Source organism: Equus przewalskii, chromosome 13 (assembly GCF_037783145.1).
Source record: "Equus przewalskii isolate Varuska chromosome 13, EquPr2, whole genome shotgun sequence".
In the NCBI taxonomy this organism is placed as follows: domain Eukaryota; kingdom Metazoa; phylum Chordata; class Mammalia; order Perissodactyla; family Equidae; genus Equus; species Equus przewalskii.
In genome coordinates this window covers 88,141,471-88,157,560 of record NC_091843.1, presented here as the reverse complement: position 1 = coordinate 88,157,560, position 16,090 = coordinate 88,141,471, and the positions used below count along the sequence as shown (strand labels likewise).

General features: G+C 40.7%; 1 long non-coding RNA gene across 1 annotated transcript in view; it reads left to right on the top strand.

Annotated features, from left to right (window-relative positions):
- Window positions 1-16,090, top strand: part of LOC103563106 (uncharacterized) — a 52,769-nt gene that overhangs the window by 10,613 nt on the left and 26,066 nt on the right. Inside the window, exon 3 of the long non-coding RNA XR_547807.2 lies at window positions 7,662-7,724. This is a non-coding gene — a long non-coding RNA (uncharacterized lncRNA). The remainder of the gene's footprint in view (window positions 1-7,661; window positions 7,725-16,090) is intronic.

The window sequence follows — 16,090 nt, the reverse complement described above, 5'->3', positions numbered from 1 at the left end:
AAGCAGAAGAGAAGACTATTGTTTTGTCTGACCAGTACCCCATTTCCCTTCTAGTTACAGAATCTCTCTTTATTATGGGGAACCCTTGGCATGGGACTATCCGTGAGAAGATAAGAAGGAGTTGTTGAGAGGAGTAGGGCAGAGGATTGACTAGAGCAATGTTGGTAGCACTAGGGGCCACCTGGAGTTTGTGGTCATGAATTTAACATGAGTCCAGTGGTCCTAGCTGTGTCATATTCTCCAAACACCTTCAGCTGATTAGGTGCTGGTGTGGAGTAGGCAGAGCAATTTCGTCTGAGATACTGTGTTGCCAATTGAACCGCAAGGCAAGAATGGTGAGGGATTAAGGGAGTGATTCTAAAGATGGACCATGGAATCTTAGGGGAGAAAAGGAGAAAGTGAAGTGTGTGAGGAGAGTGAAAAGTTGGAGGGCCCACTTGGGTCAAAGAACTGTAGCACTGGTAATATATGAAGTGAGTGGGGAGGAACGGGGTGGTGGTCAGAGAATGGAATCATTGAAATTGAAGTTAAAAAAAAATTTAGTAAAAAAGATATTGTTTATTCATCACTTTTCAATAATATTCTTTCTTTAAATCAACTTTTTAGTGTATAATTTATAACAAAATTCACGTATTTCAACTATATGGGTTGATGACAACAAATATATACATCTATGTAATTGCAATTAAAATCAAGATACAGAAGATTGCCATCTTTCCAAAGTTCACTTGTGCTGCTTTGCAGTCAATCTCCCAGCAATGGACTAAATGTTTGTCCCCCCTGCCCCATTCATATGTTGAAATCCTGACCCCCAATGTGTATTAGGAGGTGGGGTCTTTGAGAGGTGATGAGGTCATAAGGATGGAGTCCTTAGGAATGGCATTAGTGCCCTTATAAAATGATGCCAGAGAGCTAGGTAGCCCCCCTCCACCGTCCGAGACACAGCAAGAAGACAGTGGTCTATGAACCAGGAGGCAGGCTCTCACCAGATGCTGACTCTACCAGCTCCTTGATCTCAGACTTCCCAGCCTCCAGAACAATTGTTACTGATCACAAGCACAGATTCATTCACCTGCTGCACAGGACGGCTAATAACTGGGACACTAGGATTGTAGCAAGGAAAGAGGTTTATTATCAAAAGGCAACCAGATGAGGAGATGGGAGTTAAAACTCAGATCCACTGCCTCAAAGGGAAAAAGGTAGGGGTTTTTATCTGGGGTTTTATGTAGGGGAGGGGAGCATATGGCCGTGCAGGTCGGGGCCTTCCACCAGCCTGCGTTTGGTCTTGAAGACTGAATATCTTTTCCCTTGACTGTCTGGACTTTTCTGGTTAGTTTTCCTCTTCAGTCTGCGTTTGGCCTTGTGAGGCTGAATCTTGCTGTCTGGACCTTGGATTCCCTGGAAGGACAGCTCACTCATACTAAGGAGGGACGGAAGGACCTGGTTAGCTTTGAACGACAGTTGATTATACTGAGTATGCAGAGCTGCTGTTAGCAAAGCTCGTCTCAAAGGTTTTGTTCTCTTCTTCTAGCCCAGGGAGAATTTTTTTAACTTCTTTGTTCTCGGTTTCACTATGAGAAATAAATGCTGTTTAAGTCACCCAGTCTAAATGATATTTCTGTTGTAGCAGCCCCAGTGGACTTAACACTCCTCCCCTGACCTCCATGAAACACTGGTCTGATTTTTTTGAATCACTGTAGATAAGTTTTAACTTATTCTAGGATTTCATATAAATGGAATCATATAGTATGCACTCTTTCACCCTGGCCACTTTCACCCAGTGTAATGTTGGTGAAATTCACTCACATTATCGTGTTTCTCGGTAATTTGTCCCTTTTGATTACTGAGTGCTATTCTATTGTATACATATACAACAATTTGTTTATTCATCTGTGGATAGACATTGGGGCTGTTTCCAGTTTTGGCTGTTGTTAATGTCCATAGACAAGTCTTTTTATGGGCATATGTTTCCATTCTCTTGGGTAAATACCTAAGACTGTAGTTGCTGATATGTATTATCTGTTTTTGCATATTGTTGGACTTGATTTGCTAATATTTTATCTAGGATTTCGTGTCTCTATTCATAGGGCCAAGGGAAGTCACCATAACTATCAGTCAAACAGGGAAACATTTAGTCTTTTGCTGGGAGGTTGAGGCAAAACTAACCCTTTGGCTCTTTACTCTGCGTTGGAGCCATCATAGCAATAGTCCCTTGATCCTAAACACTGGTAAATCCAACCAGAACATATATAAACCAGATGGAATAATCCACAACCACAGGAAGAAAGGCATCAGAAGTGAAGAATGGGGCCCTGACAAGGAGGAATAATGCAGAAATTCAGAGGCCACAACACTCCATCCTTGTAATTAAGTAAGCTTGCCCTACACTCCCTCCCATCTCTGGTTTTTGGGGGTCTATGTACTGATATTCTTGGGCAACCAATCCTTACATTGATGATCTTCTAATGCAAACACAGCAGAGACTCCCAAAAGGGACATTGTACACTGTGGGGAGGCCAATGGTATAAATTTAAATGTTATGATGACGCAAATGCAGACTGTTGTAACCACTATGCCAGTACACCCGAAGGTGGGCCCAGAGAGAAGCATCATCCTGGATCCATGGAATGACAGCTATTGATGCCTGGACCAAATGTCCTCTTCTTTAAGTGTGAAGCATCTTTGGAGTGTTATTGCTTTAGAGACTAAGTTCCCAAAAAAGTAAAAATTATTTATTCCATAGTAAATAATTCAATTCGCAAGTTAAGATTTATAATTAATTTACTGGAACTCCTCTTTCCTACATACTTTTTAAATAACCACCTGAAATTCTGGCATGTACTGCGGCAATCAGTAGATTTTTAAGAAAGCAATCAATATTCCCAAATGTCTCATCACAGAAATAGGAATTACGTAAAGATAATTGAAGGAAAAGACAAAGAACACACTGTTCTCTTGACTCGTTTTGGTCCTTCCTTGACAATGAATTTTCATGAGCTGCTTGGACTATTAAAGCAAATTGATATTTTAAAGTCTGTGGTTATTTGCAACAGGAGTGCAATATTTGTAGGCTTTTGTTTGTGTATTTATATTTATACTGAATATCTATAAGCAATTGTGAGTAAAATACCTTCTGTTTTTAAATTGCTCATTTGGTAGAGTACTTGCCCAACATCACTTAAATGAATACTTATTACATGTGACACACAAGTGCTTTATGCCTGCCTTTAAAATATTTAATTAAGAAATGGAGGGGAGGGATCTCAGAACACAATATAAACAGCTGATATGACTTTGGGGGGAAGGATCTGTTAGAGTAAGTTTTCTGAACACCTAAAACTTACGCCTTCAAGAGCTGCCTTTTTTCTTTTAAGCAATTAAGTAATATTCTTTCCAAATGTATTGCTTGATTTCCTCCCATCTTAAGCAGAACATATAGAGTGTAATCTATGTGTTCTATATGTGATAATTATGCATGTCAGTTCACCAAGGGGTGTTGCCCTTGAGGTTTGTTCAAGTGCAGACACACAAAGGAGGTGACCAGAAAATGAGGCAGCATAGCAGTCACCATGGGGTTGTATGCCACATGAGGGAGCTGTATACTAAATGGTGGGGCATCCCTGCTCCTCCCATTCCATTCTCTACACACTCATTTGCTTCTACTATTCATTTATGCTCAGGAAGACTGAGGGTTGATGCAAGGAACCAGGTGACCTTGGTTACTCCCTCTCTAAATTCATTTTATATTCTTTTACATTTTGGTTTTGGAGGGGGGCCCAAGGGTGACTCTAAATGCTTTCTGTGGGTGTCAAGTGTATATATTCATGGGGCTTTTTCTTTCATTTTTGTGCCATAAGTCTTCCAGTTTATTAAAGTTAGCAAAGCAGTGACTGCTGGAGACGTAGCACCTTATTGGTCTAAGATCTACATACTCTGCAAACTTGCAGTCATAAGGTGACTCAATTCTGGGGATGTAATGTGCAGTGTGGTGACTATAATTAATAATACTGGATTATATACTTGAAATTTGCTAAGAGAGTGGATCTTAAGTGTTCTCACCACACACACACAAATGGTAACCATGTGAGGTGATGGATGTGTTAACTAACTTGACTGTGGTAATCATTTCACAATGTAAACACATATTAAATCATCATGTTGTGTGCCTTAAATATGTACAGTTGTGTTTGTCAGTTATACCTCAAGAAAGCTGGGAAAAAAGATCTGTGTACTTCAAAGCGTAGGAAAAGCATGGCTGGCCCACTAGAGATGTGGCTTTTTTTTGGTGAGGAAGATTGGTCCTAAGCTACCATCTGTTGTCAAACTTCCTCTTTTTGCTTAAAGAAGCTTAAGGAAGCTTGTTGCTGAGCTAACATCTGTGGCAATCTTCCTCTGTTTTGTATGTGGGTCACCCCCACAGCATGGCTTGATGAGCAGTGCGTAGGTCCACATCTGGGATCTGAGCCTGTGAACCCCAGGTGGCCAAAGCGGAGTGCGCAAACTTAACCACTATGCCACTGGGCTGGCCCCAAGATGTGGGTTTTTTAATCCTTTTCTGTTTGTCTCTTGTTTTAGAAGCAGATCGTGAGACAAAGATTCAAGTAAGAGTAGTTTATTTGGCAGCTGAAGGAAACATCCACTGGCGGTGGGGCTTGAGAGAAGGAAGTGAAGACAGCCAAGAGAGCGTGTGTTATCAAGCCAGCTACCCCTGTGGGCAGCTGGTTTGGTCCACTGTGCTCTCTGCCAGGCAGCCTAGCAGACGCCCCGCAGTCACCAGCACCAACTCCCGGACATCAGGGAGGTTGGAGGGGCAGAGTTCCCGCACTTCAGCCTCCTGCGTGGGAGGCACGGTGTGCTCAGGTGGCCAAAGAAGGCAAAGAAGGTAAAGAAGTGAGGTCCTGGTAAAGTGGAAGTCAGTCATGTTAAAAGGTAAACTGAGGCTTATTAAAAATTTTAAGAGTTCATTTGAGCAAAAATCCATGCGAATCAGGCAGCGCCAAACTGAAAGTGTTAGAAACCCACCACCACAGTCAGGAGCTGGGGAGAGACCCAGAGAGAAAGGCGGAAGCGAGTAAGGAAATGATTGATTGGCTAGAGCTTAAAGCCTATTGTTTGCGATTGGTTGTCCTTGGGTTTCCATTTCATAACCTTGAGGCATTTACAGGCTTAGAGTTTGACTCGCTTAGGTAGGCCCACTCCCATTAAAGCCCCCTCATCTAACGGCCTCCTTGTCTAATTAATTTAGCAGGCTGCATGCTCTGAAGTGGCCACGGGGAGGGGAGGTGTGCGGTGGCACCAACAGTGTCCACTGTAGCCAGAGACCTTGACAGGGAGCGGCCCCCACTCACAGCCCTGTGATTTGTAGACTTGCGTTCTAAGAACAAATTATTAACCCAAATAAAGAGGTAAACTGTAGCAAGCTCGACGTATATTCGGGAATAGCAGAGGAATGGCCATTTGGGAAAGGCAAACTGTAGCAAGCTCGAGGAAAGTCCACTGCGGGTTTGGGAAAGGCTGTATTTACAGGCGAGGATGCAATGATGCGTGAGTCCAGCCAGAGTCCAAGCCGTAAATTTATTGGCTTGAGGGTGGAGAGACTCTTGGTGGAGGTTCACTGGTCACGCGATAAATTTTGGTCTTTTGTAAATCGGGCATTTACGGAAAATCAGTCTCTCAGTTCTTACGTTCTGTTTTTCTGAGGGTGCATGCGTGAGATTCTCCATTTCATATCCTCCCATTCTGTTGTACGTGGAAATTCTTCCACAAAATTAAGAGACTGTTAATGAGTTTCCTTTCACAATACTAGTATCTAGAGACATTGGTGTTTCTGGAGGAAAAACTCAATCACTATTAAGCAGGTCCGCATTTTACCTATCAGATATAGCCTTTTCTGGTTTATTTCCCAATTAAGTTATCCAGTGAATTGTCTAACTCCACCCTGTCTCCACTTTTTTAAATAATTTACCCACTACCAATTATAATTTCTCTTCTCTGGAGTAGTTAGATGGGGTGGGATGAGCCAGGAGGTGATTCATTTTCTAGTGTCAGTTTACTCCACTCCCTCAAATCAGAGAGTTCTTAAATTATAGAGCTATGATTCTGAAAAATATTTAAAGTCAAGCACTGCCTATATAGAAACTATATACTGTCTCTGTAAGATGCTCAGCTGTGGGAGCAGCGAGTACAAATAAACAGGGATTCTGTCTTATGTTGTAGTGGGAAGCTCTTTTTTGTTGACCACCATCTTTTTCTTGTGGATCCATCATTTTGCAACTCCATTTGCCCTTGGGGGTGTGTGTAATGGGGTCTCACACATATACACATCCCTTCCAGTGTTGGCGTATGTGATGGTTAATTTTATGTGTCAACTTGACTGGGCCACAGGGTGCCCAAATGAAACATTGTTTCTGGGTGTGTCTGTGAGGGTGTTTCTGGATAAGATTAACATTGGAATCCATGGATTCCGTGAAGTAGCTTGCCCTCCCTGAGTGAGTGGGCATCATCCAATCCACTGAGGGCCTGAATAGAACAAAAAGTGGAGGAAAGAAGGATTTGTTCCTTTCCTACCTGTCTTCTTGAGCCCAGACGTTGGTCTTCTCCTACCCTGGGCCTGGGACCTACACTATCAGCTCCCTGGTTCTCGGGCCTGTGGACTCGGACTGGACTGGCACCACTGGCTTTTCTGGGTCTCCAGCTTGCAGATGGCAGGTCGCAGGACTTAGCCTCCACAATCATGTGAGCCAATTCCTCATAATATATCTCTCTATATAATTTGGACATATATATATATTATGTGGATATATGTATTATATGAAGATATACAGTATGGAGATAGATATTATATACTATATATATATATATGTTGTATATCCTGTTGGTTCTGTTTCTCTGGAGAACCCTGAGACAGTGTGTGACCAGGTCTGGACCAATCTTGGTACACCATTTAGTTGGGCTCACTGAGGTGGAAACATGATTCAATCATGACCAAGCTGTGTGTGTGTGTGTGTGTGTGTGAGAGAGAGAGAGAGAGAGAGACAGAGACAGAGAGACAGAGAATCAGAGAGAGAGAGACAGAGAGCGAGCGCGCGAGAGAAACATGGATGCTGGGAGAATGAAGTTGTCTTTCGGCCTCATTTGCTAATCTGGGATAATATGAGATACGAGACGGGGCATGGCAGTGCTTGCTGTCTTGACTCGCTTAGGTGGAGAGCGACTGCATGCAGAATGCAGCCAGGCAGAGGCAAGCAGTGGAGACACAAGTCCTGGGGGCGTTAGTCCCTGGATCTGCCTGTGCTTGAGCCCAACACCAGGGCCTTCTGAGCCAGCTTTTCTGTGAGCTAATAATTCTTTTTTTTTTTTTTTTTAAGTCTGGTTTAGTTTAAAGTTAGGTTTCTAGCACCTGCAATAGAAAGAGTTCTGACTAAAACGCATGCTTAGAACTGACAAGAAATTGAAGATGAAAATGCATCAAAATAATATTTGAGATACTTAGCTTGATGATTAAAAGTCTCCTTAAACACAATAAAAACTGACTTAATATCACTTAAGAAGGTGTTTTTGAAGCCAGAATATGTGTGAAATCATAGCAGAAGTTTTCAATGGCTCTTGCATTACCACACCCATGAGAGAAAAGGATGGCTAATATCTATGTTTACTTGCAGAAGAGAAGATCACTCCTGGATAGTTTTGTCTCCTGGCCACCAGGAGTTTGTGAAAGTTGGCAAGTGAGTAAATACACGTATGTATTTTCTAATTTGAATTCCTCTGTACAACTTTACTTCCAGGGCCAGGGGATCAGGCTATGAGTGATCGGCACTAAGGTGCCAGTAGTATTATCCACATTGCTTTTGCACCATCAGTGCAAATGTCAATACAGTGGAAAAGATAAATACCATCTTAGTATTATTATGAAAATAGTTTTGAACTTGTGGATCTCTTGAAAGAACTGAGGAATCCCCAAGGGTTGGCATACCATACTTTGAGAATCACTGATTTAAGAAATGCTATCATTCAAAAAGAGCCTTCTTGAGTCCCTATTATTGACAGGCACTTCTGAGGTCATGGGATGCGTCAGTGAACAAAACTAGGAGCTCTGCCTTCACAGAGGTTATTTTCTAGCAGGGGCGGTGATAGACGGTAAGACAATAGATATAATACATAGGTAAACTAGGAGACGCATTAGGAGATGATAAGTGCTATGGAAAAATAAAAAGTAGAACAAGGTAAGGGTGATGGGAGTGCTGGTAGGTGACAAGCAGCAGGTTCAAATTGTAGAGGTTGGGGAGGCCTCATTGCAAAGTGGTATTCGACTAAAGTCTTTGAGGAGGGGAGGGAGTTAGCCATGTGGCTATCTGGTGGAGGGGCATTACAGTCAGGGGGACAGCCGTATAATGACTTTGAAGTGGGAGTATGCCTGGGCTGGTCCAAAAAGCACAAGGAAGCCAGGGAGGAGGGGGTGGAAGGATTGCCTGGCAAAGCCCTAGGATATGCGGTCAGAGGAGGGAGGGAGGGAGCAGATCCTACAGAGAAATGGGAGCTCCTGGAGCGTTTTTGGCAGAAGATGGCCTGATCTCTCTTATGCTTCACAAAGGTTGTTTCTGTTGCTGTGTTGAGACAGACTGTGCAGGACAAGGAAAGAAGACAGAGGCACATGTAGTAGATCCAGATGAGAGATCACAGTGGGTTGGGCCGGGGTGGCAGATGTGGAACTGGGGAGAAGGGGGAAGCAGCAGAAGTGCCTGTGGTTTTGATGTGGGGTGTAAGAGAAAGAGAGAAGTCGAAGGTCACGTCAGCATGTTCGGCCTGAGTAACTGAAAAGGTAGTGTATCTCCTGTACAAACATCAGCTCAAAATTTACCATAGGTCTAAGTGTACAATTATAAAACTTTTAGAAGAAAACACAGAAGAAAATCTTCGTGACCCATGAGGACGCAAAGAGTTGTTAAACATGACGCCAAAAGCATGATCCATAAAAGAAAAAAATCGATACATTAGACTTCATCAAAATTAAAAATATTTGCTCTGTGAAAGACACCATTAAGAGAATGAAAATGAAGTCACAGTATGGGAAAAATGATTTGCAAATCATATGTCCCACCAAAGATTTGTATCCAGAATATGTTAAAAAAAAATCTCTTCAAACTCAACAGCAAGAAACAAACAATCCAATTTGAAAATGAGAAAAAAAATTTGAACAGATCCTTCAACAAAGCATGGCAAATAAGCACATGAAAAGATGCTTGACATCACTAGCCATTAGGGAAATTCACATTAAAGCCACTATGAGATATTACAGCTTACCTATTAGAATGTCTAAAATAAAAATACAGGCAATAGCAAGTGCTGACGAGGATGTGGAGCAACTGGGTCTCAGACATCTTTGGTGGGAATATACAATGGCATGGCTACTCTAGAAAGCAGTTCGGCAGTTTCTTATGAAGTTAAATACCCACTTTCCATGTAATCTAGCAATCCCACTCCTGGGTATTTATCCTAGAGAAATGAAAACTTATATTCAACAAAAGCTTGTACACAAACATCCAGAGTGGTTTTAGTTGTAACAGGCAAAAGCTGGAAACAATCCAAATATCCTTCAATGGAGAAATGGCAGTATTTCCATATAAGTGAATACTACTCAGGAAGAAAGAAAAAAAAAAAAGAGTACATGAAACAGTTTGGATGGATGTTGAGGGTATTATGCTCAGTAAAAAAAGCCAATCTCAAAAGGTTACATGCATATGATTCCATTTATACAACATTTTTGATATGACGAAATTATAGTGATGGGGAACATACAGTGTTGGCCTGGGGTTACAGCCAGAGGGAGGAGAATGTGACTGTAGACTGGCAGCAAGAGGGAGCTCTGTCTACTGATTGCATCTACTGCTGTTTACAAAAATCTAACTGCGTCATAACATTTCATAGAACTATGTAGCAAAGAACAAAAAGAATGCATGTAAAAACTGGTAAAATCTGAATAAGGTCTGTATTTAGTTAATAGTATTGTACTAATGACAATTGCCTGGTTTTTATAATTGTACTATGGTTGTGTAAGACATTCTTCTGAGAGGAAAGCTGGGTGAAGGGTTCACAGGAACTCTGCACTATTTTTGCAATTTCTCTGTGAGCCTAAAATTATAAGAAAAAGAAAAAGGCATTTCCATGAACCGAGATGAAAAAGGCTGCATGGAGAGCAGAGTTTAGAGGAGATGAGGCGTCCAGTTTTGGACGTTCTAAATTGGAGACGTCTGTTATACGCACTTCTGCACTCACTCTGGAGTTTGGGAGACCGTGTTGAAAGCCAGGGCTTCTCAAGGGGAGGATGTAAATCAAGAAGGACAGGGGAGTCAGCGCTGAGCCTTGGGATACTCCACTCAGACAACGTGAGAAACTAGACAGGACTCTGGGAGACAATAGTTCCGGTTTACTATTTCTCCTTTTCTGAAAACTTTTTGACGCGCATATGTGCACGTATGCGTGCGCGTGCGTGTGGCCTGATAGGGCTCTGTTCCAACCAGCAGACAGATTTACTGATTGAATCTCTTTCAGTTATTGTGGGCTTTTTTCTCTCTTCCTCTGTACTGTATCAATTCCAGGAAAATTTTGCAGTATATCAGTAGGAATGACTCATCTGCTGAACTCTGGTCAATGGTTTTACCACCCGTTCTTCTCCCAGTCCCGGCCGCCACTCAGGGACAGTGTATGGTAATATCAATGCTTTGGGAGAAGTGAACATTGATCCCATTAAAAGAGGATGGAACATCTGTAGTCAGACTACTGGAGAAATAAAGACAAACTCTGATTCACATTTAGGAAAATTTTTTTCATGATCGCATTATCTTGTTGTTTTAGTTTCCTGAATTCATTGCTCATTTATGGTCAGTCTCTACTCTAACCAATTTTATCTTTAACCAAAAGTTCCATCTCCTTTGCCACTGTCTTTCCATTATCATTGCTATTGAAAAATTAATTCACCTGGTTAACTGATTTTAGTTTCAAGAATAGGCAAATTCCTGTAATTACTTTATAAATTTAGGGATGCAGCCTTGCTTAGAAGGAAGTTCATAACCCCTAATGCATGTGTTAGGAAAAAAGAAAAAGGGAAAGTCCATGATCTATCCATTTTAAGAAGTTGGAAGAACAGCAAACTAAAACCAAACTCAGAAAAAAGAAAGATATAGTAAAATTAAAGGCAGAAATTAATGAAATAGAATAAACATATAGCAGAAGGGATCAACATAAACGAAAACTGGTTCTGTGCTGGAAAGATTGACCAAGAAAATAGAGAGAAGCTACAAATTACCAATATCAGGAGTTAAAAATGGGACGTCCCTTTAGATCCTATAGACACTAAAATATATATATGAGAATATTATAAAAATTTATTTCAGTGAAAAAATAAATGAAATAATCTAATTTCTAGTAAAACACAATTTACCAAAACTTACATCTATTTCTGACATTAGCAGAAATAGAAAATCTGAACAGTCCTTCTGTCAGTTGCCTGTTCTTATTCCTTGTCCATATTTCTATTGATATTTTTGTCTTTTTAAAAATTGGTTTGGTGGAACTTATTTACATACTAGTATATCAACCCTTTGCCATATACATTGCCAATATTTCACCCAGTGTGTTTACCTTTACATTTTCTTCATAAACTATAGAAGTTTTTATTATATAGTTAAATATGTTGAACTTTTTCATTGTAATTTTTTTGCTTTTAGGCTCGGTTTATCCTTGTATGGTTTCTTCCAGTTTGTGATGTTGATGTGTGTGTATGTTTTTAAAGTGATTCATTAAAACTTCTGGGACTTAGTTTGATGTGCGATATGAAGCAAGGGATCATTTTTTGCCCCCAAAATAGTAAATTTTCTCAACATAACTTAAAATATAATCAATGATGTTTTTCCATTGGTTTGTGATGCTTCCTTGAACAAATGTTAAAAATTTGTGTGTACTAGGATCTGTTTCTTTTCTGATTTCTCTGTTAATTCTTCTGGGGCATTACTCTTTAAAATTTTTACTTTCCCATCACACCTTCTTTCAGAAGAACTTTAGAATAATTTTATCATGTTAAAAAATTCCATGGAATTTATACAGGTGTTTTGTTAAAGCTATATGCATTTGGGGTGAAACCTAGACATCTTAACATTACCTGTAAAATGGGTATAGTAGTACTTGATAGGCTAGTTGGAAGGATGAAATAAAATGAAAATAGGATGTGAAACACCTTGAATAATCCTTGGCATATAGTAGGTAGTCATTAATCAAAATAACTAAATATTACCAACTTCTCTTATTCTCCACCTCTCAGTAAATGACACCTTGTATTACCATTAGTAGTAGTTGGTGTTTCCATTCTTATATGTAGCGTGTCTCTCCTTTTATGAAAATCTTTTATATTTCTCTGTAAAATTCCATTTTCTTCATGTCAATCACACTCTTTTTGGTTAGGTTTAATCCTAGATATTTTACGGTTTATATTGTTTTTGTATAGACTTGGCTTTCTCCCATTACACCTTTTTGGTATTTGATGCATATAGGGAAGACTTTGAAAGTATATATTTATCTTCTACCTGATTACTTGATAAAATCTAAAAAAAATAATAATTTAAGAGTTTTCGAGTTGATTCTCATACGGTCTACAAATAATGATGATTTTGTAGTAAAGTGTTTATTTTTACTTTCAATTTCTTTCCTTTTTAATTGAATTCGACAGAAGAATGATGGTAGTATATTTTCTTGTTTTGATCTTTAACTTTAATGAGAATCTCTCGAGAGTCTTTCTGTAAGTTACTTTGTTGGCTGTTGGTTTAGAGTAGCTATTTCTGATGTTGAGAAAGCGTCCTTCTCTTCCCAGTGCACCAGATACGACTCACAGGCCACAAACTCAGGTGTGCAAGAAAAGTAACTGAGGTAGATTTGTACTTCGAGGCTTTGTTCTAGAAGATGGCAAGACCTTAATCTCAGTTAACTAGGGTTTCTCCTCTCTTTTTCCAAGGGCTTTACATCGTGCTAAGGCAGAGGGGAGAGTGCACATCTGGTCCTGTGCCTCCTTCTCTCATCTCTCCTCCATTTCTGTCTCTTCCCAGAGTCAGCTCTGAGGCAAAGGTGGTGGGGGCTGGGCAGGGAGGAGGAGCAGAAGTGGGGCTATTTCTCTTCCCTTTTCTCTCTCATGGTTTGCATTGGCGTGTCGTTAAAGAAAAAAAGGAGGATTCAGAGAAGTTTTCCTTGCCCTCATCTCCCTGGGCTTCCCTTGACAGCTTGTCCCCCATCATAGGTTTCACAACTCGGTAGCTGTGGGCTGAAGTCAAAAGTGGGACATGGAATGTGGAGTGGTGGGAATGAGGAGGTGGGGGAGGATCTTGGCAGGAGTGGGAGCACGGGAACAAGGGAAAGGGGAGGATGGCAGGGAGGAAGACTCCACTAGCAAGAAGAAAGAGAGAGTAGGTCTAGGTCCTCATGGGCTGGTAGGTCTTACGCATAAACAAATTTGCTGGCTATTTCTGGTGAAGGACTTCCTGTATTTCAACTAGAAATAATGAAAAAGGAAGTAGGCATAACCCGCATAACTTCCCTTTTCCAATATTTTGAAATACAAATATATACACATACACATATACATATTTTGCATACATACACACATATACCTATACAGTCATGTGTTGCTTAACAATGAGGATACATTCTGAGAAATGCATCATTAGGTGATTTTATCACTGTGCAAACATCACAGAGTGTACTGAAGGGAAACAAAATTTGCCACCCCAAAATGTGTTTCTTTAACATGAGGATTATTTTAGGCTGATTATTATTTTTTTGTGTGTGAGGAAGATTGGCCCTGAGCTAACATCTGTTGCCAATCTTCCTCTTTTTCCTTGAGGAAGATTATCACTGAGCTAACATCTGTGACAGTCCTCCTCCACTTTGTATGTGGGATGCCACCACAGCATGGCTTGCCAAGCGGTGCGTAGGTCTGTGCCCAGGATCTGAACTGGTGAACCCCACACCACCAAAGCAGAGCATGCGAACTTAACCACTACACCACCCGGCTGGCCCCTAGGCTGATTATTTTTGAGAAACAAAAGACTCAGAAAGGTTTTCTTGTTATCTCCCCCTTAACTGCCTAAAAGAATTCAGATAAAAAAACCTGTCTCAGGAAGTGAGCTGTCACCCTAGCGTAACATGAACTGGGTGGTAGACACAGAGGAACCCAGAAAAGCCTGTTTGTTGGGCTCTCTATGTGTTCTCCTGTTTCTGTGTGGCCAAACTCTTGTTTTCTGAAGATTTGCACCTTTTCACTACCTGTGAATTGCCTTCCTTCTCTTTGAAGTCCCTGACTCTCCCTACTCCCAACATTTTCCTTTGTCTTGACCTTAGGATGATATTTAAGGTGAGGGCTTCAGCCATTTTGGCAAGTTATGCAGTGTTCCTGGGTTTTTCCCATGTATATGTGTTACTAAACTTTTGTTTGTTTTTCTCCTGTTAATCTATCTCATGTCAGTTTAATTCTTAGACTAGCTAGAAGAGCCTAGAGGGTAGAGGAAAATTTCTTCCTCCCCTATAACACTTACACAAACCCAGGTGGTATAGCCTACTACACAGCTAGGCTATATGGGGCTAATCTTATGGGACCACCATCGAGTATGTGGTCCATCATTGACCAAAACATCGTCATATGGTGCATCACTGTGTGTATGCATGTATATGTATATATCTAGATACATAGATAGATTTCCCATACAAAGGGCAGAAAACTAGGGCACTAAAAAATATAAATACAAAGGACAAGTTTTTTTGACATATACCTCTGGTTTTGATGCAGTGTAGATAGGGAGAACAGAGATAAATGCTTTATTTTGCCAGAGTGTGTTTAAACAAGAGAATGTTTCGATTTCCTCTTGGAGAAAAGCCTGCTCTACACTCTGCTTGTTTTTTGAAGATGCAGCCGGCAGGCAGGACAGCTCACTCCTGGGTAACGGTGATCAGCAGCGCAGCCTTCTTTCTCCAGATCATGGGTTGCCATTTATTTCTTAAGCTGTGGTTTTGTGCTGTTATTTTCTCCTCTCTATCTGATTCATTCTGAGTCATGGGGAGCACACTCTCATTGTGATAGCGTGCACTGTGGAGAGGGCTGGCTTGCTTGTTCTGCGCCATTAAATGCTTGCTTGTCTTTCTATCAGAAATGGTTTGGAGAGAAACAACACAGAAAAAAAATAAGAGTACAAGTTCTTGCTGGGAGGACTTGGATTAATGAAGAGAGTTTCTGCTTTTTTCCTAGGAAAAAAATGGTGAACTAATGTGCTTGATGGACAACTAAATCTCTCTGTGTCATGATTCTCAAGCAACCAAGGAGCCACATAATAATGGCATGCTCTCCTGATGAAATGAAAGATTCCATTTGAGCATGCCCTGTTCCCAGGCAGGGGGCAGGGCAGGGTATCACCTTAGTGGCAGAACAGCGTTTCTAAATGTCACATCTCCTTGGTCTTCCCCAAATACATTCACTTGTAACCCCTCAGCAAGGAATTGAAGGATATCATCCCAGTCACACTAAAGGGACATGATTTTCCAGGATGTGCGAGGCTTCCGTTCATTAAGAATCTACTGAAGCTGAGCATAGCTTGAAAAATTTAGTCTGTGTAACTCAGTTAGAGTTACTTCCGGGGAGACAGTATACTCAAGGGCAATATACCTTGAAGACCCTAAAAGCTGGAATAAGAAGAAGTATGGAGCCTTTCTCTCCTTTCCTCCTTCTTTCTGTGCTTGATACAATTATTTCAAACATAACTATGTTACATTTAGAAGATGGAGACAATGAATCAAAACCTCACTCTTTGACCTCTCTTTTGCCTCCAAATATTAAAATCCAATTGATTTGCTGTAGCAGTAACAATTTCATTCACAAGAGCCAAGAACCATGACAAGTAAAATGATAGAGAAATGCAATTTGTTATATTAGTGGCAAGCAATTGTAACAAAATGTATTAGTAGTTTAGAAACTGTTCTGTGTGTGCTTTATATTAAGAAGAAACACAAAATGGAAGGACATGAGGGATAACACAGCTTTTTGTTGACACGAATCCTTTTA